The 24,109-nt window shown below is 42.4% G+C and overlaps 1 protein-coding gene across 3 annotated transcripts in view; it reads right to left on the bottom strand.

Annotated features, from left to right (window-relative positions):
• The window catches only part of LIFR (LIF receptor subunit alpha), a 120,553-nt gene extending 103,515 nt beyond the window's left edge, over positions 1–17,038 (bottom strand). Inside the window, exon 1 of one of the 3 annotated variants that reach the window (XM_032213074.1) lies at positions 16,714–17,038. The gene's annotated coding sequence lies outside the window, so the exon portion shown is untranslated. Of the gene's footprint in view, positions 1–13,427; positions 13,760–16,133; positions 16,508–16,713 lie in introns of those variants that run through there. The other 2 variants (XM_032213073.1, XM_032213075.1) reach the window with 2 other exon arrangements.
• Positions 17,039–24,109: the final 7,071 nt, after the last annotated feature.

Raw genomic sequence — 24,109 nt, 5'->3', positions numbered from 1 at the left:
ATAATCACATGTACACCTAAAAGGCAGATTTTCTGTAGAGATGCTGCAAAGTATATATGTTTACAGCAGGTCAACCATAATTATGACTCAAATAAATTGTTGAATAAAATGCTTAAAGGAGCTATGGAATTTCTTTTGGGAATCTGATTATGTATAATTTTATTAGCATGTGAACTATGCAAAGAATTCCAGTTTGAGAAAAGCTGGTGGAAGACTGCCAAATTTCGGTTCATATATTTGTTCCTTTCTACAGTCCAGCTGCATAATGCGTACAAACACACTTTCTAAAAGAAAATCAGAAATGTATTAAAGAAAAAGCTCAAAGCTACACTAGCAATTACAATCAACAAGTACCTTTCTCCCCTTTGCTTTAATCAAAAACATTAGATAAAAAATATATTTTCAAACACACCTCTCAATTTGGTCGCCTAGAATCCTCCCAAAAAAGTTAGTTATTTAACCAAATTTACCATTATCTTCAGCCAACATGGGACAATCAACAAAAGGAGGAGACATAAGGATGAGAAACACTATTTTAGCTCAAAAAAAAGTCAATAAAAGTTTAGAAAACTTTGCCTGGGGTGTGCTGATAAGAGAGGACAAAGAGAAGTTATCCCAGATGTCTATCTGCAATTCAATAAGTCAATCACTACTGATCCTCACTACTGATACTTCAGCTGGATAAATGATTTATCTTCTTGAAAGAAGTACGGAAGGTCCTGTACATACCCTTCATATCACTAACACTTGATAGTCAACCTTCACCTTATTCCCAAACAATTTACCAATCCACTCAGAAGAGTTTCCTTCGGAACAATATCAAGAGTACAAGCCTGATATCATTGTCCTTAGCTGTTTCTCCCCAGCTTCCATTTATGTCAGAGATAGTGTTCTACTCTAACAAATCTATTGAGGGCATTCCCAAATTAACCCAACATGATCTGCAACAGGAATTTCTCTTTTTATCCAAATACTGTACAACATTTTGGAATGCTTTGTCTGCCTTGACTGTAAATGCAGTTTGTTTTGGACAATTGCACTGCATTGCTTTGAAAGAGCAGGTTCACAGCATGGGAGTGCTCCTTGATCTTCAGCAGTGTGTGTATGTGTGTTGTGTGTGTTTGTCTCTGTGCATATCTGCTTGGAAATTCCTGGAAGCTTGAAACTCAGACAAATCACCCATCAATAGACATATAGAAATAAACACATATACACACCATTCAAATGAGACAATAAAAAAGCTAAGAAACATACAGAAGAACAGAGCACATCCTTTCCAGTACCCAACAACCTGATAAGCAGGGATTAACACCAGACAAACAAATCAAACAGAAAACAATACTCTAATCAGGAAACTACCATGAAGAAAACCACAATCCTATCAACACTGTCAGGGCAAGCTATGGCAGGAAAAAAAAACCCAGCAAACCCCACTCTCTCTAGCACTGATATTACCTAGCTGGGTATTCAAATATCTACAAGCAAACAACTTCCCAAACATTGTTCTATCATGAAAGCATTATTCGGATAATCCTAGTACAATCCATTATTTATTTGAAACTTTTCTTTTTATTCTGATATTTCTATTAAGACTAGATATTCTTCACATTCCCATTTTGGATGTGCTGGACAACAGCCACCAGTGTGAATTCCCGAGTATTGATTAGAAATAATAGAAGATGCAGCTAAGCATCTGGAAGATGTCACACCAGGAAGACTGTATGTGCAAATGATAATGATGTTATCATCATCAAACCCAAGGTAATGTAGTGGTTAGAATGCAGTATTGCAGGCTGTTTCCGCTGACTGCCGGCTGCCTGCAATTTGGAAGATCAAATCTCACCAAGCTCAAGGTTGACTCAGCCTTCCATCCTACCGAGGTGGGTAAAATGAGGACCCAGATTTGCAGTGGTTCTCCTCTTACCTCTCGGACAGGTCGCAGTCGGTGTTGGTCGGGGGGCAGAGATCGTCCCTGAGGCCCCTAACATGTGGGGTGCCGCAGGGTTCGGTCTTATCCCCCCTACTTTTTAACATATACATGAAACCGCTGGGCGAGATCATTCGGAGGCACGGGATAAAATACCACCAATATGCGGACGATACACAATTGTATCTGTCCGCCCCGTGCCAACTCAATGAAGCGGTGGACGTGATGAGCCAGGGCCTTGAGGCCGTTAAGAACTGGATGAGCGCTAACAAACTGGTACTCAACCCGGACAAGACCGAGTGGCTGTTGTGCTTCCCTCCCAATAATTTGACTGACATTCCAACACTCAGGCTGGGGGGTCAAATTTTATACCCCTCAGACAGGGTCCGTAACTTAGGAGTCCTCCTGGATTCACAGCTGACTTTCGACCATCAGCTGTCGGCTGTGACCAGGGGGGCATTTGCCCAGGTTCGCCTGGTCCGCCAGTTACGGCCCTACCTGAACCGGGAGGCTCTCGCAACAGTCACTCGAGCCCTTGTGATCTCTAGGCTGGAATACTGCAATGGGCTCTACATGGGGTTGCCCTTGAAGAGCATCCGGCGACTGCAGTTAGTCCAGAATGCAGCCGCGCGAGTGATAGTGGGCGCACCGCGGTTCGCCCACATTACACCCATCCTCCGCGAGCTGCACTGGCTACCTGTCGGTCTCCGGGTGCGCTTCAGGGTATTGATGACCACCTTTAAAGCACTCCATGGTAGTGGATCTGGATATTTGAGAGACCGCCTTCTGCCGATCACCTCCCTCCGACCGATTAGATCGCACAGGCTGGGCCTCCTCCGAATTCCATCCGCCAGTCAATGTCGACTGGCGACTACACGGAGGAGAGCCTTTTCTGTTGCAGCTCCGACCTTGTGGAACGAGCTCCCCGTTGAGATTCGTACCCTCACCACCATCCAGACCTTCCGCACAGCCCTCAAGACCTGGCTCTCCCAGCAGGCCTGGGGATAGGTTTCCAATTTACCCGCCCGAGTGTTGACTGTTGAATGCATGTTGTGGTTTACCATTTTATTTTGTTCACTATTGTTTGTCTCTTGGTACTGCACCCCCTCCCCTTGTGATTGTAAGCCGCCCTGAGTCCCCTCAGGGAGAAGGGTGGCCTATAAATCTCAATAAAATGACTAAAAAAAAGATTGTTGGGGGCAATAGGCTGGCTCTGTAAACTGCTTGGAGACCTGTAAAGCACTGTGAAGCAGTATATACGTCTAAGTGTTACTGCTATTATCCATTCCAGTCATGCCCGATTCTGGGCAATTCTATGGGCCAGATTTCTCCACACCCTCTGATTTTGCACTACTTCTTTGAGTTGTTCTATGCTCAAATGTGCAAATATGTGCAAACAGATATTCCCAACTGATACCTTTCAGGACAGGCATTGTGTACCCAACAGATCCAGAAGTCATAACTGTGGAAGCAATTAAGATATGACTCATTTTGCTACAGCTAAATTAATTATTATAGCCAAATGAATTGCTCTTTAAAGAGAACAATTTTTCTCCATTGTTAGTCTATTTCCAACCTTGTCTCCTCTTAAGATGACTTAACAGCTATATCCACACATCACTGTGGGATGATATACATAATTGCTATAGATTCCTTCCTGTTCTTATACTGTATTTTGCTATTCTCTAACTAGGTCAATATCTTTCAGAAGGGGTGTTGTAACCATTTCATCACACTATTTTTAAACAGGTTTACTAACTATTACAATCGTAGAAAAGCATAAAGTTAAGTAGCATTGACTTAATGCAAAATAATAATTATTTAGTGTTATTTTCTTAATTCTGCATCCTTCTACAGTACTTCTATGTATCTTTTGTAAGGTAAGAGTAGTTCACAGTCAAATCTTCCACAAATATATCCAGTTTAGTGTTATTTTAAAAAGCTAACAAAAAAGCAAATAAGCCCAATAAAAAGTATAAATTGCCACTTGTGATGGTGTAAGTGAACAAACTTTGCAAAACTCAATTATCTAATCTAAACTTTTAGAAAACATAGTCTCTTATTTTAGGGGGTGAGAGAGAAACTCCAAAATGTCTAAGATTTAGTCTATTAAAATGGATAGCCAAAGAATCATAGTATAAAATCAACCAATGAATATAAAAAACACAAATTAAACACGAGTGTGTGTGTGTGTGTGTATTAGATGTATGCATGCATATATTCCAAATCCAGTGTCAGAAATGTAACCAAGGAGTGGTGGCTACTCTGGGGTTTGCAGAGGCCCAGCTGGGCCTTCCGTCATTAAAACAAAATTGGTTGTTGGGCCAGTGTGCACTTGGAGAGGAATCTAAATCTTTGTCTAGGCAGCTGGAAGAACTGGGCTGTGAGTGAGCATATAAACAGAAGTGCATTTTTGTCTAAAACATTTATTAAAGGAACTTTTGGGGGGGGGGACACTTCCCTTTTTAAAATCAAAAGCAAAGTAAAGAAAATAATAGGAACAGGAAAAATGCCAAGAAAGAAATGCAGAAGGATGGGATGGGATAAAGAAGGGATAAAAACGGCAGTTTCTGATCTTAACAGAAGTTACAAGTACATCAATAACTGTATTACACCAAAATCTCCTTTCCTTCTTTCCATAGTCAACCCTTTCTAATCAGCAGTGCATTCTGATGCCAACAAAGATGTGAAGAAAATTCTAACTCTGCTACATCTAATGATAGTTCAGATTCCTGCAGCCAAGATCCAGTAGCAACCTGCCATCTCTCTCTGCCCCCTCCCCCAAAAAACAAACCAAGCCCCCCTGCAGGTGCCACTCATCCCTAAGAATAACACATGTGCTCCAGACTCTACAACAGGCCTGCTCTCTCACACTTAAGTTGTTTAAATGATGACTAATGTTGGACTTGGTGACCTCTTCTAAATGTTTGCCTTGGGGCCAAAACTGCTCTACTTCCATCCTGCTAAAATCTATGGCTGGAGATGCTATATTAGATTTTGGAAGTTAAACTTGCCAGGATCCTTACCTAGTGGTAAGTGCCATTCAGCCCAGAATAACTTATCAAATAAGCATATGAAAGGACTCCAAATCTGGATCTATCTGTAGATAGTCATCTTTAGTAATGTACATTCAGTACATTAATAAACAATTGCATGTGTACCTTATTGAAAATCTAATACTTGGTGTTTAAAGTGATAGGAGGAATTTATTAATACCAAAGTGCTACTTCTATTAAAATGGAGGCCCTATTAATAAGCTGAGCTATTTTTAAATGAGATGAATAATCACCTACTTGCTGCCTCCCACTGACTTTAGTCATTGTTGCAAACTTGGCAAAAGAAAAAGGTAAAGCACCCTTCCAAGGGAAAGCATGGCATTCTGTATTCACACCACTGCATTATTATGCTGCTGCTCTACAAAATACTCCCCAAATACCATAGCACTGGCTTTGAAAGGAAAAATTCCCAGGCTCCTCAAGACAAAAGTGCTCATTATCATGTTCCCCCTATCCTACAACTGATGTTTTACCCACAATCCCCATAGGCTGGCAAAATTGTCCTTCACTAGAGTTATTCCCATAAACAAAAAGACAGGCAAGATACAGTATAAGTGGCTTTTGTGGAAAAAATGTTTAAAATAAATCACATATGGTTAGAAAACAGGCCTGCTTGTTCCATAGTTGTCAACGCCCTATTATATCTTAATTTGGATATCAGTGTTTTCTCCTCTCCTCCCCCCACCTAAGTTATTTATAATCCAACTATCAACAGCAGCCAACTTTCTGTCTGCTAGGGGGAAAAAATATGTTACACAATAGAGCTGTAGCTCCATGTTAAGGAGAAGTAGCAGAGTGCTTGTAGTAAAATAAATTGTACTTTGCAGTAATAGCAACCCCAATAAGAGGCAAACTTTGAGAGTTAAAGAACTTTGAGAAAGTAGAGAATTAGAAGAGGCTGCAAGTCTAATATCAATTAGTTTGGAAACCATTTCTCCTGAATGTACAGTTTCTTAACCTTAGCAACTGTAAGAAGAGTAGACTTCATTTCCCAAAATTCTCCAACTATCATGCAGCCACATCTTAAAGGTAAGGTTGAGAAACTTTGCTTTATACTGCAATTTGTAGGATGTGATTGCACTAAAAGTAAGGTTACCAAATCTGGTCTGAAAAACAAATACAGAAAACCACTAGACAGTAGCCAAGAGAGAGATAGAGCAAACAACCACAAAATGGATAGATAGAGCAAACAACTTCAAAACCATGGTTTTCTAACCCCAGCAGTTTGGTTCCCATGAGCACTAATATATGGTTGGTTTGGCCTAGCTTAGCCCAATCCCTTGCAGTTTATTTCAAAATGATGGGTTAAGAAAATGATGGCTTAGCATGTTATTTAAACCAGATTCATTTTTGATCCAGTATATTGGTCTTTTTCACTACCTCCAGCACTAAGAAAAGGAAATTCACCACTGGCTATTACCAAGACGTAAAATGTAGAGTTCTACTCTACCAGTTTCTAAACATAACTTAAGCATGTGTGTCCATCAGTGGTAAAAGTCAAACCTTTTTTACAACTGGTTCTGTGGGCGTGGCTTGATGGGCGTGGTGTGGCTAGGTGGCCATGGCTTGGTGGGCATGGCAGGGGAAGGATACTGCAAAATCTCCACTCCCATCCCACTCTGGGGCCAGCCAGAGGCGGTATTTGCTGGTTCTCCAAACTACTCAAAATTTCTGCTATCGGTTCTCCAAACTACTCAAAATTTACGCTACTGGTTTTCTGAACTACTCAAAATGTATGCTACCGGTTCTCCAGAACCTGTCAGGACCTGCTGGATTTCACCCCTGGTGCCCGTGCTTATTCTCAACATGGTCTCTTCTCAATTCTTCCATCTTGCAATGATAAGTTGCTTCTGTCCCAAAATCCCAAGCAAGACCAACAATGCTGCTAAAGACTTTGATCCTTAAGCCAATCTTCAAAGCAATCAATTCAAAACTTGGGTGGGTTGACAGAGTACTCTGAAACAAAACCCTAGCCATTCATAGTTATTGTACCCCCTTGTGCAATTTAAACCCATGTTTTATTTATGGTATATGTATAAAACAAATAAAGAGGGAAACACATTAGAGCAGTGGTTCCCAAACTTGGCAACTTTAAGACTTGTGGACTTCAACTCCCAGAATTCTCCAGCCAGCTCTGCTGTGAGTTGAAGTCCACAAGTCTTAAAGTTGCCAAGTTTGGGAACCACTGCATTAGAGTAATGCAAACACAATAGAGTAAGAATAATCACATTAAGCCACTACAAAAATCAAGTGCTCCAGCAGTTTAAGTACATAGTGAACTTTTTTTAGATAGGTATTTCACCTTTGAGAGTTACTGTGATATACAGTAGTTAAGAAACTAGGCTATTAAATGGGAGACCATGTTCTAATCCTATCTTGGGCACAAAGAAACCTTAGGCCAATCCCATTTTTTTCCCAATTTTAGGAAGGATTCTGAAATATTGGCAAGGAAACTGAAGAGACTTTAATCCAGGCAGTCAACTAGAAGTCAACATTGATTTAAAGGCATGCATACGAAATAACCTTTAATAATATCAGAGGGTTTCTATGTAAATATATATTTATAGCTTCTTTTCTTTTTCTTTTTATGCAATGGCTGGGCCCCACATAAAATGCAGATGGGCAATTCTTTTGTGACTTTTATTGAGGACCATTTTTCCAAGGGATATGTTAGCTCTTCAGCAGAGTTCAAACAAGAAGCTCTAACCAAATTTATATGCGTTGGGGGGGGGGGGGATAGATGGTAGCCTGTAAACAGAACTTTCATTCAAGAAGTGCTTTGTGAAGCCACATAGTCACGCTGGGATAGATAAGAACCTTGGAAACAAGTTGTGATGCATAACATAGAAGTAAAGCAATGGTACAGGGGTGCCCTGCTTGAGCAGGGGGTTGGGCTAGAAGATCTCCAAGATCCCTACTATTATTAAGATTACATTAACAGAATCTTGCAAGACCAAGTGCAGGTGGTCCTTGACTTATGACCACAACTAAGTCCAACATTTCTGTTGCTAAGCGAGACATCATTTCCCCCCATATTACAACTTTTCTTGCCATTGTTGTTAAGTGAAATATGGCATGGCTGTTAAGTGAATCGGGCTTCCCCATTGACCTTGCTCGTGAGAAGGTTGCAATAGGGGATCGCATGACCCCGGGACACTGCAACCGTCATAAATAGGAGTCAGTTGCCAAGGGTCTGAATTTTGATCACTGACTTTGGGGATGCTGCAAAGGTTGTAAGTGTGAAATACAGCCATAACACACTTTTTTCAGTGCCGTCGTAACTTTGAACAGTCACTAAATGAACTGTTGTAAGTTGAGGACTACCTGTATTTATTTCTCCCCTCTTCTTTTATTCTCCAGAAACTGAGGAGGCCCCGTTTCTTAAATGCTTCCCTTGTGGTACCCTTGTGCTTCTGTGAATGAAGATATTTTTACATGCTGGTTACCCTCCTTCCTATCTCCTGAGCAGGGCTGGTATTCACTTACTTTCCCTACTGGTTCACAAATGGGAGCGCACGCACTTGCACGCATGAGCAAGGCATGAAACATGCCTAAATAGGACGGCATAGAGCCAGGGTGGGTGGGCCAGCCCACCCATGATTTCCACTACCAGTTCGGGTGAACCGGTCGGTTCCACCACAAAACCGCGATGCCCTTATCCGCGCCGACATAAGTGCGGAGGCAAATCCACGGTGTCCGAAGCGCTAAGAAAAAAACGACCCTACCGCCGCAACAACAGCGCGGTGACAGAAGGGCGTTCTACATGCTTCGTTTTTTGCCTCCAAAGGTAGCCCTCCTCCTCCAGCTGACAGCGGCAGCGGGCACGGGGCAAAGCGGGCTGCCCAGCAGCAGCAGCCCGCGGGAAGGGTCCAGCTCAGCCGCGGGGGGAAGCAGGAAGCGGAGGAGGACGCGGCAGCGGCGGCGGCTGAGGCTCTCCCGGACCGGCGAAGTGGGCTTGCCCAGCGGAGGCAGGCTGCCCTCTTCTTCCTCAACAACATCTCCTTGGACGGGCGGCCTCCGCCGCCGGCGCCTCCCCCGGAGGAAGAGGCAGGGCGGGTGGCGGCGGCGGCTGAGGCTCTCCGGGGGCCGGCGAAGCGGGCTTGCCCGGTGGCGGCGGCCGCCCATCCAAGGAGATGTTGTTGAGGAAGAAGAGGGCGGCCTGCCTCTGCCCGGCAAGCCCGCTTCACCGGCCCGGGAGAGCCTCAGCCGCCACCGCTGCTGCGTCCTCCTCCGCCGCCAGCGTCGGCAGCCCTGCTCGGGCCCCCCGCGGGCTTCCTGCTGCCCCCCGTGGCTGTGCTGGACCCTTCCCGCAGGCTGCTGCTGCTGCTGGGCAGCCCGCTTTGCCCCGTGTCCGCTGCCGCTGGAGGAGGAGGGCTACCTTTGGAGGCAAAGAACGCCCTTCTGTCGCCGCGCTGTTGTCCCCGCAGTGATGACGCACGGTGATGACGTCGCGACTTTAGCAACGCGATTTAATCTCCGCTATTTTGCATAGCGTGGTTTTGTCGTGCCACGAACCAGTCTGAACCGGCTGAAAACCACTTCTGCTCCTAAGGTCATTCCACCTACCATTAACAGGATGATAGGCAGGACTGAAGGAAGACAAGACTGTGCCCAGTTGCAATTGGGTGGAACATTTACCATATTTTTCAGCATATAAGATGCACCGGAGTATAAGACACACCAAGGTTTTGAAGAGGCAAATTTAAAAAAAGGGTTTGGCACTCTGCAAGCCTCCCAAAAATGGCCCGTTGTGTTTGCAAAAACGGGCCCGTTTTTTTTTCTTCAAAAAAAGGGCATGAATAGCCCTTAGGAGGCTTATAGAGTGCTCCTGATAAGGTAGGGGGCCCCCCAAATGAGCAAAAAATGGCCTATTTTTTGTGAAACGGGGCCTTTTTGCCAAAAAAAAGGGCATGAATAACCTTTAGGAAGCTTATAGAGTGCTCCTGGGGGCTGGGGGGGGGGCAAAATTGAGGGGAAAAGTGGCTCATTGTTTGCTCATTTCTGCCCTCCCCAGCCCCCTCTGAAAGTTTCCTACAAGCTATGCAAGGCCATTTTGGTGAAGGGGACGGGGGTTCGGGAGGCAAAAATGCTATATTCACTGTATAAGACACAGCCAGATTTTCAGCCTCTTTTTTGAGGGAAAAAGGTGCATCTTATACTCTGAAAAATACGCTATCTCTCTTTTCAGATTTGAACCCCTTCTTTCCCACCTCCAGTTCTTTCCCACCCCCAAACTCTCACGAGACTTCTGAAAGTCTTTGAAAACGGTTCCCATATTAGGGCCAAGACAGCCTAAGCTGTGGTTGTCCATTGCTGAATGGAATTCTTTGACCAAGTCATTGTTACAGTTTCTGTTTAAATCCCATTGTTTTGTCTTTGCTGGAAAGAACAAATGTTAATATTAACTGAAAAGAGTGTCTGAATCACAGAGCTGTCAAGGCTGCCCATTTTACCGTGGATTAAGTTTCCTTGGGCAGAGAACCAAATTCAGCATTTCCCAAACTACGCTAGCACACTCCAGATGTGCTGGCTATTTATTCCCAGATGAAATCCAACACATTCCAAAGAACACCAGGATAGATGCAACAGGAAACCTTATTTAATTTAAAATCCAGTTGGAGCAAATCACTAAGGTTAGGCTTATTAGTGGGAAAAACAAATGACACCCCTCCCCCTCCCCAAAACCCCAGGCCATTCTGCAGTCGGTACAAATTGTAAGTTCAATACACTTTATCTCCTTAGCACTAAAAGTATTCTTTGCACTGTACAAATTAGTAAGAGAGTTAAAAGGTTCACGGAAAGGTCACTGGAGAGAAAGAGAATGTGGAATTCATTATAAAAAATATTTTGTTGTGTATTTCTCAGCAAAAAGGACACAAAGTAGTTTTGTACAAAAAGAATTCTTAGCAACAACCTAACAATGGTGTCAATAGAGGCCATGAGAAGGAATGAAGCTGCCCAGCTTATTAACCTTCAAGTACATTCCAATTTTTTTAAATTGATTTTCTGTTAAATACATTTATTAGTGCTTAATAAACATCATATTTTCTGGGTATTTAATTTTCTTAACAATACAGATTGCATTCTTAATCTCCACCCCTTTTTTCCAACCATTGGTAAAATAAATGCCATGTTTGATAATATTCTACAACCTCTTTCTGTTTAATTTTCAGTGTCAATCTATCCAGTACATTCTAATTCTACAGAATGCAAGAGAATATTTAAAATGCCAGCATGATCTACATTATAGAAATCAATAGACTAAATGGGAAAATGATTTAAAAGCAAAAACAAGAGCTGGTTTTTTTTTTAAGAATTGGCGTTTTGGTCTACACTGTATGCTTTTATAAATTACCAGGCATATAAAAGTAGTGTTATATGATCGATGCTGTGTAATTCACCAAATAAGTATTCTTAAGATTTATACCTAAAGGATGACTAAGCAGTGGCGCATGCTTTCCAAACGCTCTCAGTTTTAATCGTCTGCTTGAGACTCTACCAGTTAATGTGAAAAATACTGAACTAAATAGATGATTGGCTTGGTTCAAAATAGTTTGCTACATATGGTGGAACTGCTAAGGGACATATGGATATCTTAGCAAATCTGCAAGCAGACGTGCAAGAGAACACAGAATTTCCTGTAAAATTAAGAATCAAAACAAAGCTGAGGAAATGTATGTTTAAAAGTCCCAGACTGTTTAAACAAAGGGTCCAAACAGAGATTTTTCTCTTGAAAAATCAATAAGGAACATCAGCCAATATTATTGGAACCTTAGGGTAATGGGGACACCAGGCACGATTAAAGGAAAGCGTGCAACATGAGGAATAGATTTTTTCCAGCTTTGATTTTCATTTCTAGATGCTCTTTAATTTTCCGCTTTGTCCATCCCTCACCAGTGCCTCATAATGTTTTAGATCTGAATCCATGCCACTTTTCTGCTATATTTTACAATTGCTAGAAGATTGGTACCAATATGCTTTAAAAAGGAAAGTGTTAACCGTTTCCACATAGTGCTGTCAAGAAGATTATATGGCCAGCCCATGACATTATAAAGGGTCAAGTTTAACCTTGAGGTAATTTAAGGTAATTCTTACAAATTGTATTAACATCTCTATGGCATTAGTCTTTGCTGAGAGTTACGATGGTGTTTGCAGTTTTGATATTTTCAATCTTGCATTCGGAGACAAAAGTGAGACGATAGACAGATAAAAGTATACCAATGAAGTTATAGAAAGCATCATTCTCAAGGGAAAAAAAGGGGGGGGAATCAATAGTGTTTTGGGGAAAAAATCTTCCCAAGGTGGCATATTTTTAATTTGAATTTCAGAAAAAAGAAAAAGAAAAATGTAACTATTATCTTAATATATTCCAAAATATTGAAATGAATCATATTGAATAGGATTCAGATAGGATTTACCAATAATCTTATGTGATATAATCCACTGCTCTGCATATGGAAATCTGATTTAAACAAGCTCGTTAAAGAATCAGAACCCCAAATCTCTCTAGCAAGCAAAAAAGAAAGTATTATAAAATCATCAATATTTTAATAAAATGTCTTCAGATGATTATAGAAGGACTACATAAATAGAATGTACGCTTTCTACCTCTATAGCGTGGCTATGAGGCATTTAATTTCAAATATTAATTTGGGAGAATAGAATGCAGTATCAATCCAATCAATTCTAGGCAATTGCTTAATTTTCTGAGAACAAAGTTGGATTTCTTTAAAAATTAGGAAATGTTTTTCTTTGACAATTTAGAAAAAATATATATTCAAGGTTTCATGCAGCTTTAAAAGGTGGCAGTGCATTTCCAATCCTCATTTTCCTAAGCAAAGCCAAGATGTTCAATCCACAAGAAATTTCTGAATGCTGCAGGCATTCTCACAAAATGGTTGGCTAAGCATGGCCAGCCACAAAATATTCCATCTTTAGCCTTCTAGGATGTTCCTTAGTGCCCCAAGTTACAAAGATCAATTAGGATCAAGTAAAAAGATATGATTCAAAATATATATTAAAAAAAACATGTTTTACAATGCATATGGACATATATGTTGTCAGGAATACCTTTCCCTTAATCCAGGTTTTCCCAGGATTGGTGCCACAAAGTCACACATGCCCCCCCACCCACCCAAAAGCTGCAGCTACTTTAAGGAGCTTCCAATAAATGCTACTAGTTATTTTAGTATCCCCACCCCCCCAAAAAAAACTATTTTCTAAGTATACCAACAGGGACCAGGAGCATGGCTAGAAATTAATCAATGATTTAATTACCCAACTTCTCATTTTTAATTTAAAAAAATTTAAGCACCCTGAGAGTCAAGTGGAGCAAACAACCTACCAGTAACAAATATCAAGGAAGGTATCCATATGTGTTACAGGACAGAGGATTGACTGCTCCTGTTTTAGCAGGTCTGGAATCAAAGTTTCATGAGAATTACCTTTTCTATCTAAATGTTCCTGTAAATATGGGTCATCTTTCCAAGTTCCCCTTTCAATTCAGGCTCTGAGAGGTCTTCTGTTCTTTAGGAACAAGGGAGACTTTGAAACCGGCTTCCTTCTCTGAGCAGTTGTAACCAGCTCCTTTTTTCCCCACCTGCTTCCAAGCAGACACTGAATGGTGCAACTTCAGTGCAAGCTTTTAAAAATTACTGCCAGCTGTTTCACATTCTCCTTCTCATTGGAGTTGCTGTTGGGCTCTTAAATTTGTTGATTTGTCGAACACCAAGATGGTGTTCCTTTGCAGCTCTGCTTATAGATTTTAATAATCCGAATTACGTTGCAAATCAAGAAAATGAGAAGACACCCTGGTTAGTTGTTTATGTATGTCAAAGAGCCTTCTACACTTAATTGCAGCTTAATGAATTATTGATCAGAGGGCCATTCTAAAAGTTAACCATTCGTTTATCTTGAAGCCAATTTCAGACAGTGGCTATTTTCATTAAGCCTGGATTTTTTTTTTAAAAAAGCAGGAACAAAGAGTGTACTGTCAATTTAAATTCTGCCCTCTACTATGTAATAATAATGGTGGCCTATTTATTGTGCCTTAGGCTTAGCCTCTTATATGAACCTAGCTGTTTTCTTCTGTGAGTACAATCCCAAATGTATGAATTTAGCTAGTTGTAATTTAAATTTAAGTTTATTTTACTGTCACTGTGCCTCGTATAACAAAATTAAATGCCGTCTTTAGTGTACATCTTATATAAGACAACTATTAAAAAATAAAACAAAAATATGCATCCTTCACATTCTACACAATTGAATTCAAAACCCCTGATACTGCATTAATATTGAACTATACAGTAGAATTCAACATACTTACTGCTCTGGGATAGAAGCTGTTTTTCAGCCTATTTGTCCTTGTTTTATTGTCCTGTCCTGTCCCGTCTGCCAGATGTCAATAGTTCAAGAAAAAGGGTGCCCAGGATGAGATGGATCTTTAAGAACGTTTTATTTTATTTATTTATTTATTTATTTATTTATTCATTCATTCATTCATTCATTCATTCAATAAATTATCAGAAAAGGCATAGCTCAAAGTATGATTCTAGGCATTTTGATTGCTACAGACTAGTCCTATAAGTCTTTATTTATATTTGTACACACCAGCAAGGTGTATGCAAAGTAAGGATTTGTTTTGATGCTGTGATCCGCCAGAATTTTCCCCATCCTTTAAAAATAACTAAATATAGGTTTTTTTGAGACAGAGAAAGAGAGAGAGAACACTTTTAAAACTATCTCGGAATCCAGTACTCCAGCTTTTGCTTTTGCTACAGTCAGTGAGCACAGACAAATAACTTTCTCTGCAAGCCCTGCCAATATCAGTCCTCAAAATGGGGGGGGGAGGAGGAGGAGGGGAGCCCAAGTGAAAGGACAAACGAACCATCTGAGTCACTCTTCCCTTCCTCCCACTTTGTAGTGTCACACAGCCCCATGCTCAGCCCACGACCCCCCAAAAGATAGAGTTCCCGGATGCCCAAGGTCACGATAGATAGATAGATAGATAGATAGGTAGGTAGATAGATAGATAGATAGATAGATAGATAGGTAGGTAGGTAGGTAGGTAGGTAGGTAGGTAGGTAGGTAGGTAGGTAGGTAGGTAAGTAAGTAGATAGGTAGGTAAGGTAGGTAGGTAGGCAGGCAGGCAGGTAGGCAGGCAGGCAGGTAGAGGTAGATGTAGACACACACACACACACACACACACACACACACACTCCCTCCCTTCAACCTACATAAACCACGCAGCCTAGAAAGAAGCAATTCCTCTCCGCATTCAACGCCGCGGTTATCTCGAAAGCAAGCAAAAAAAAAAATCGGTATCGAAACCAGCCGCTTTCATTCGCAACCCTCGCTCCCTTCTTCCCCCAACTTTTCACTTTTCCGCTCGGATTTCCATTCCCAGGGGGACCGAGCGCGTTTATGGAATCCACCGGAGCACAGAAACCATCGGAAACGCTGTTTTAAAAAACAAGGAACCTGGAGGGAACTGCGCCGACCGTAAACCCTTCCCGAGCCTTAAAGATGTCCCAGACGGCGTGACCTTTAGGGGAAAAACGGGGAATCGCGCCTGAGCTGGCCGGGACAGCGGGGACAATATTCGGGATCGCGTGGGAGTGACTTTCTCTTCTAAGGAAACAGGCACAGATGGGGGTGGGTGGGAGAGGAGGCCGCTATGAGGTCCAGGGTGGCGAGAGAAATCTCTCTCTCTTTCTCTCTCTCTCTCTCTCTCGGAACGAAGGAAAAGTTTGACCTCGGGGCTCCCGACACGCCAGCGAAGGACCCTTTTCTCCCAAAAGCTTTTCCCAGCAAATGGGATCCAAACGAATCAATGGAACCCCAGCAAATTCCCCTTGGAAGCGGTGCCCAGATCGCAGGAAGGTTTCCAACGGGGTATATTTTGAAGCCAAGTTTAGAGCCAAGCACTCCTTCCACACCAGCTCCAAATCCTATGTAGGGTTTTACTTCGAGGAGGAACCGGTGCACTGGAAGGGGTTTTTTTAACCCACGCGCAAAAAAAACCACCCCAACAACGACGATAAAAACCAACCAATTCCCAGACTTTTCCACCCCAAATCTCGGTCCCCTTTAAACCCTCCCGGCCCCTCGGCCCCTTCTTAACCCCAGACCTCCCTTCCCCGCCCCCTCACCTTACAACGCCGCTTCTCCTTTATCCTCCCGCCGTGCTTGTCCATAACAGCAACGCAAATGCCAGGCGGGCCGGGCCTCGGCTTTGCTGCGGGTGGCGGGATTACGTAGCCCCAACAGGAAGCCTGGGAAGAAGGGGAGGGAGGGGGGGAGCGTGCGGGGATCGGGAATCCTGTTCCTAAAAGCCAGTTAAGTCGCAGGCGGCCTCCGAGAAAGTGGCCACCCCGAGAGGCCCCCCCACGGGCTGCCGGATCGTCTTCCAGAGGGGAGCTCCGCGAGAGAGAGCGAGGCCTGGCGGCTGGCGAGCAAAAGGCGCAGTCAAGGAGAGCAGCGGCGGCGGCGGCGGCAGCCTATGGAAAGGGATTGACTTCTGACTACAGCCCCGGGGAGGAGGAGCCGCGAGCCGACAGACCACCGAGACGCTGCTCGGTGGAAAGGCTTGGGGCGTCCGGAGGCAGCCCGCCCTGCCCTTTTGGCCCTGTTGGTTTAACAAGAGTTGGAAGGGACCTTGTAGGTTCATCTAGTCCAACCCCCTGCCCACTCAGGCTATCTCGCAGATTTACCCTACCGGGAGTACCTTACCTGCTCCGAAGTGGCTTCCCGAGACTTCTTCGTCTCCCGCCCGGGCATCCCTCCTGACCTCTTCCTCTGGCTGATCCCTGGTCTGGATGCGGCTAAAAGCGCAGCGGACAGGGACCTGTCAAAACTCTCCAAGTGGGGAAGCTCCACCTCTACCCAACGTGAACCTCAAGGCTCTTCTCCGAGATCTCCAAAGTTTTTTTTATCCTCCAAAAGAGAGGATTCCTCTGATCCCCTCGCCTAAGCGGGAGGGGCGCTCGAGAATGGTGATTCGGATTTCTTTTAGAGTTTGGGGGTGGGGGTGTTACAGAAAACCGAGTTGGAAGGGACCTTGTAAGTCTTCTAGCCCAACCTCCTGCTCGGGCAGGAAATCCTATACACCATTTCAGAGAAGTGGTTGTCCAATTTCTTCTTGAAAACTTCCAGGGTTGGAGCATTTACAACTTCTGGAGACAAGTCATTCCACTGATTAATTGTCCTGTCAGGAAATTTCTCCTCATTTCTAGGTTGTTTCTCTCCTTAGTTAGTTTCTTCTCCTGCGCTCAAGCACTTTGGAGAATAAGCTGATCCCCCTCTTCTTTGTGGCAGCCCCTGAGACAGGGGTGAAATTCAACAGGTTCTGATAGGTTCTGGAGAACCGGTAGCGGAAATTTTGAGTAGTTTGGAGAACAGGCAAATACTATCTCTGGCTGGCCCCAGAGTGGGGAGGGAGTGGAGATTTTGCACTGTCCTTCCCCTGCCACGCCCACAGAACTGGTGGTAACAAAAATTGAATTTCACCACTGCCCTGAGATATCAGAACACTGTTATCATGTCACCCCTAGTCCTTCTTTTCATTAAATCAGACATACCCAATTCCAGCAATTGTTCTTTATATGTTTTAGCTTCCAGTCCCCTAATCATCTTTGTTGCTCTTCTCTGTACTCTTTCTAAGGTATCAATATCTTTTTTACATCATGGGGACCAAAAACTGGATGGAGCATTACCAAGAGTTCTGCCTCTATTTCTTCAGGGAGAGAGGGAATCAAGCAAGGCAAGATGGCAGGGAGGCTTACAATGAACCCCCTACCTTTTTGAGATATGTGTCACCCATGGGCATGTGTAAAAAAAAAGAGAACAACTTTGGTTGCACTGTCCTGAACATCAACTTCATGGACCTTTTTGTGGTATCTCTCTTCTGATGTCTCCCAATCAGGAAGAGGTCCAACAGGACCTCTTCATGATGTCTTCTCTGAGATTTAATGATAGCTTTGGAAGCCAGGCTGATGGCTGCAGAAGTTTCATAAAGACAGAAGAAGGATGTAAGATAGGAGAGTCATATTTCTTGCTGCTCTCCCTTGGAGTAAAGCAAGAGCATCATGCTCCATCCATGAGAATTTCAGCAGAGATCCTTTGTACTTCAAAGATAACCCAAATGCAAATTTTCTTACATCGCTTTGAAAGAGAATGGTGAGAGAACAGATTAAGGTAATTCTGATTATTACCCTTGCTATTTCTCACGAGGCTGTTTCAAGGCTGGCTATATGACTCACTAGTTTTAAGTATCAAGTCAGCATTAAAAGTGTTAAGCCTGTTTAGCTTCCTGGAGCAATCTCCCACAATTTAAATTTAGTGGATCTCGGTTTTGAGCAAATTGTTGTAAGATGCATGCTAGGCACACAAAGCATTTATCAAATGAATTCTATCCATACAATATCACCAGTATCTCATGCAACATGCTAAATGATCGTTTAATTAACACTGATTTACTGAATAAACCATGATTGATTGGGCTCACTCAACATGCTGTAACATAACTGACAGTTGGCTAGATTCTTAAAACATTCCTTCCAAAACCCAAGAAGATCGCATTATACCTGTAGCTGGGCGTTCACTGAACCAGATCACAATCAATGTATGCAAGATTACCAGACAAGGTTTTTATAATGTAGAAATAAGGAACAAAAATGAATATGGAGAAATGCCTTAACACAAACAGACCTTTCACTTTCTTATAACATTTATTGAAATTCTCGTGAATTTAAATTTCATTTAAATAAATATTTTTTTAAAAAAATAATTTCTGAGACCTAAGTAGACTGCTCCCAAGTAAGGAGGCATAAACAGAATCATCTCTCTATCATATTCTATTATTCTATTATCTCGTATTACAAGGCATGACTGATGCCTTTATTATTTGCAGTTTTACTCACGAAACAGTTAGAACATGCAGAAACGTCTCTTTCCTGGAAGATCCTGGCTGACCTTCTGCCCGAGTCTGAAATGATGACTGCCAAAGGAGTAAATAGTAGGACCCTTTTGCACTTCTTGGAGACTTAATTATATAGGGCCGTGATGGCGAACCTATGGCACACATGCCAGAGGTGGCACGCAGAGCGCACTTGGTGGGCACATGCACTGTCGCTAGCTGCTCTTTTCGCTTCTGGCACACCAGCCAGCTGTCTATGAGGGTGCCGGTGCGCTGGTAAAAGGGCCCAAAAACTACCTGAAAATGGCCAAAAAACAGCCAGAAAATGGCTAAAACCGGCCAGAAGTTGTGGAAGCTTCATCTCTTGAGGCTTTCAAGAAGAGATTGGACTGCCAATGGTGTAGGGTCTCCTGCTTGAGCGGGGGTGTTGGTGTTGAACTAGATGACCTATAAGGTCCCTTCCAACTCTGTTAATCTGTTAATCAACTCCCAGAATTCCCTGGTTGGCATGCTGTCTGGGGAATTCTGGGAGTTGAAATCCACACATGTTAAAGTTCTGAAAGTTAAGAAACCCTGCTGTAACAAATGAGAGCAAAATTTTTCAGTGAACCTCACAGAAGAAAGGAAGGAAGGAAGGAAGGAAGGAAGGAAGAAAGAGAAAGAAAGAAAGAAAGAAAGAAAGAAAGAGAAATGGAAGGGAAAGAAAGAAAGAGAAAGAAAGAAAAAGAAAAAAAGAAAGAGAAAGGGGTTTTGCATTTCAAGATTTCCCTGGAGATATTTTGCCTTGGCTTTAATCAAAGAATGAGCCTGGATGATTGATGAGCAGTGGGGGAGGCAGTGTGGAAAGAGCGGATGCCTTCATGGTGTGGGACTTTTCCGCTCCATAATTGTACCCCACTTCCGTAGTCTTTATTTGAAAGCTGCTTTCCTTGAGATAATATAGGAAACCTATTCTTCAGTAACAATCCCTGCCCCAGCCTTGCTCCCATGTTTCCTGTAAGCATTTTAAAGACACAAAGGACTTTAAGGTCTAGAATGTCTTTCTGCCCTCAAGTCCTGTGGAAACGAATTGGAGCTACAAACCCACTCTGTCCTTGCCGTCAAGAGTGCAATTCAGCAATTTTGGAGTCAGGAGATCATAGTGTTAAAAAAGGGGGTCTAAATGACATTCCTGGACATTTTCTCCCTATTCTGCGTTTCTGAAGGGAACCTTAGTTTTTTTAGATAATTTCACGCAAAAAAAAAAAAATTGCAATGGAAGAGCCGAAGATATCTGCCATACAAACTATAGAGAATCCTTCCCCAGCCTCTCCACCAGTTTCAACTCCGGACTCATCCTCAAATCTAAATCTTCTTCTAATGTAAAACAAAATATCATTTAAAAAAAAATAAAGGAAAAAATATTTTAGAGTAATTATATGTACACAGGGTATACTAAAGGGTTAGCCCCTACTGTTCTCACCTAGGCTTCCCCAAAAAGCACAAAGCAGATTCCTGGTCCCAGTAAAACATCTTTTATTAAATGAATGTGAATTCCTTTCATTCACATTCAGCAAAGGCCTGGTGAACAGCGTTTCAAAGGTGAATTTATGACCACAGTCCTTATCTAGCTTGAAAAAGCTGCCATGTAAATATTTTCCAAATGCAGTTGTTGTGCAAGGAAACATTTGGCACAGAGTCTCTGAGATTCACGGACAGATCTTCACACTCCTAAAACAAATGAATGAACGAATCAACGAATTGTTTCCTGCAAAATCCCACTTGCCTTTCACTCCTCTTTTATTTCCTATGGGAGGGGCCATTCACCATCAACCTGTGGCTTTACTCCCAAGTCGACACTGATTTCTGAGCTGTTCTTTTCTTCTGGCAGTTCTGTGCATGTGCACACTGGGAACATGCTCCAGCTATTCCTTTGCCTCACTGCTGTCTAGCTCTGAAGACATGTGAGAACTGCCAGTCGGCCTTGGCCCCATCTCTGCCTCTGATGCAGAGCCCTTATCCGGGCCTTCCTCAGCCTCTAGGACTGGCCCATGTTCCTCCCCAACCACCTCACTGTCTGACTCTGCTGCCAGCTCCACTGGCTGCTGATGGGCCACAACACCCACCGACAATTTATTGTATAAATTATATGTTCCATTTGGTGGCCATTTTTTTCTAAGTGTTTCCTTACTTGTCTGACACAGGACCTTTGAACATTCATAAGTACCGTAACCTTTTCTCTGAGAAAAATAAGACTGATTAATAAAATTAATTAAACTTATGGCGATTGGCTTATGAGATCGTACTTGGGGCACACTCTGTCTTGCTCTTGAACATGCTTTCATTCAGAGCTTGCTAGTGATCGACCTGAGCCAATTGAGGTGCTGCACTGCCTTGTTTTGAATCAAGTGATTGAGAGAACTTGTTAAAGGAGGACCCAGGAGATAAGAAAAGTTGAAACTGAGCACCAATTCTCGTGATTCATGGACAATTAGGTAGTTCTCAACTGAGGCCAAAAGTTTTGCCCAGCAGAGGGTTTCACTTAGTTTTACCACCAGTTCTCCATGCGTGGGCATGCTTGCTTCTCACTTACACTTTTCACACATGCACTCAGCCTTCAGCACATGCACTTGCTCACGTACATGCCTTCTGTGCATGTGCCTGGCCTTAAAAACGTGGCTAAATAGGAGAGCATAGCGCCGGGGCAAGTGGGCTGGAGCGGGCCCACCCACAATCTCCGCTACCAGTTCGCCCCAACTGGTCCGAACCGGCTGAATACCACCTCTGGTTTTGCCCGATTTTACATTATTTCTTGCCACAATTGTTAAGTGAATCATTGCAGTTGATAAATCAGTAATCAGCTTTTAAGTGAATCTGGTTTCCCCTTTGGCTTTGTTTGTCAGAAGGTTGCAAAAGAAGAACACAAGGCCTTGGAACACTGCAACCATCATAAATATGAGTCAGTTGTCAATCATCTGAATTTAAATCACATGACCATGCGAATGGTGAAAACCGTTGTAAGTCTCTTTTTTCATTCCCATTGTAACTTTGAATGGTCACTAAGTGAACTGTTGAAAGTCAAGGACTGCCTGTGGTTTTTCCCCTACCAGTATGGAAATGGTTAATTTGGTATTCTGTGGAATGAACCAACCAAGTAGTAACCAGGACTAGTCCTGTTTTATAAGCACAAAGAAGGTCAACCAAGTGTTTTCTCATAGTTTGAATCTTTACCCAGCCCTGAAGCTTCATGGGCTGATTTTGGTCCATTCACTGTCTCGTAAACTGACTTACCTTGTGGCTGTGTTATTGTGATGGCAGAATTGCTATGATACTTTCTTGAACTTCTGGAGGAAGTGGAATATAAATGGAACAAATAAAATATTTACAGAAGAAGATAACAAGTCTCCTTTCTCTTTTTATTATTCATTAACACCTTCTTTTTAAAATGAAAACTCAAATGTTCTCAAATATTAAAAAAAAAAACCTTCCTGGTTATCCAAAATAAGATTAAGGATATTTGATATCAATATATTTCTAAAACTACAGTTCTCATCAGAACTTTTCTGCAAGCAAAACATATATACACATACACATATACCAGGGTTGGGTTCCTGGCTTCTGCTACTGCCGGTTCGCTCAAGGATGCGTTTCAGGCACATGCGCGCATGCGCAGTAGTAAAAAAATGCTTTGACACATGCGCAGAAGCAAAAAACAAGATGGCGTGGCCTATGGTGCCGCCGATAGAACCAGTTCTAAAGAACTGGTCCAAACCGGTAGGAACCCACCTCTGACATACACATATACATATGCATTTACATATACATATATCCTGGGCATCTGGATTCTTACAGGTAAGTTATTTAACACTAGAAAAGGAAAGTATTACTGGTAGCTGCTAGTAGCAATTTGATAAACTCTTTAATTTTTAATGTATCCTTTTACAAACATTTGCTGTTTAAACTATCATTTGAAAAGAGACTTACAGTTCAGCAAATCTTATCCTGGATGGTGCATGTGTTGTGCTTCATTCACAAGGAAACAGCTTTGCCCAAGGGGTGCAGAAGTGTGTTGGAAACAAGAAGTGTTGTTGTGCTTCAGCTCCTCGAGACTGCAGTTACTCAAGAGAATTCTACCATTAACGTGAACCTTTTAAAACGACATAGAACAATTTGTTCATCAGCTGTCACCGTGGGCTGCCAAAGGCACAGATAGGATCACCAGTTTGATTTTTCAAGAGAATTTCAAGTCCCTGTTCCACCCCCAGAATTTCCTCTCTGGACAATAATTACATAAGTAAACAAACAGACTTCCTTTGGAAATAGATGTCTGTATTCAAGAACTTGAATTAGAAATTTGGTAGATTTGAGAGGCGAGTACAGATCTCCTCTTGATTGTCCATCCTTCAAGGTATATTAGATTAGGAAACCTGTGCCATTATTGCAAAGCTATATTAATACATTTTGCAACGTATTAATATCTTCCCCTCCTCCCTTGTTTTATCTTCATGTGAGCTAGGGAGGAACTTGTCTGAGATGTTTACTGCTTTCTTGATTTCAGGTTAGGTAGCAACCCTTCCTCCTGGTGTTCAAGGCCATTCCCTCTGCTATCTACACTGATGTATACATCCATCCATCTATTCATCTATCCATCTATCCATCCATCCACCCATCCATCCTCCATCCATCCACCCATCCTCTCTCCCAACCCATCCATCCATCCATCCATCCATCCATCCAAATTACTTCAGCTGGAGGAGAAAATGTCTGCTTCACTAACCTGATTCTTCTGAAAATCAGTTGGCGTTGATTGTCTCCTTAGTTAGAGAAGAAGACAGAGAACTCATTTATGCTCAGGGATTAATTACAGGTAGTCCTCAATTTATGACTGTAATTTCCACCATATGCCATGTAAGCCAAGGCACCCATGGGACCCACCCAATTTTCCCTTTTCTTGTGATGGTCATAAAGTGAACATGGAAGTTGTAAAGCGAATAACATGATCATTAAATGATTTTGCTGTCTGCAATGGATTTTTTTTTTCAAAAGTGCTAATTTCCACAAATAATGTTGTAAATTGAAGTCTCATGACTGCACGATGCTTCAAACAACCATAAATGCAGGCCAGTTGTTGAGGATCCAAAATGCAATCATGTAACCTGGGAGAGGAATTGTTGTCAGAACTTTGAATTCAGGTCGTAAGTATTTTTTGGGGCGGGGGAGGATCTGTTGTAA

This window comes from Thamnophis elegans, chromosome 3, assembly GCF_009769535.1.
Source record: "Thamnophis elegans isolate rThaEle1 chromosome 3, rThaEle1.pri, whole genome shotgun sequence".
In the NCBI taxonomy this organism is placed as follows: Eukaryota; Metazoa; Chordata; class Lepidosauria; order Squamata; family Colubridae; genus Thamnophis; species Thamnophis elegans.
The sequence above is the reverse complement of the archived record's forward strand: the minus strand, read 5'-3'. Positions and strand labels throughout refer to the sequence as shown.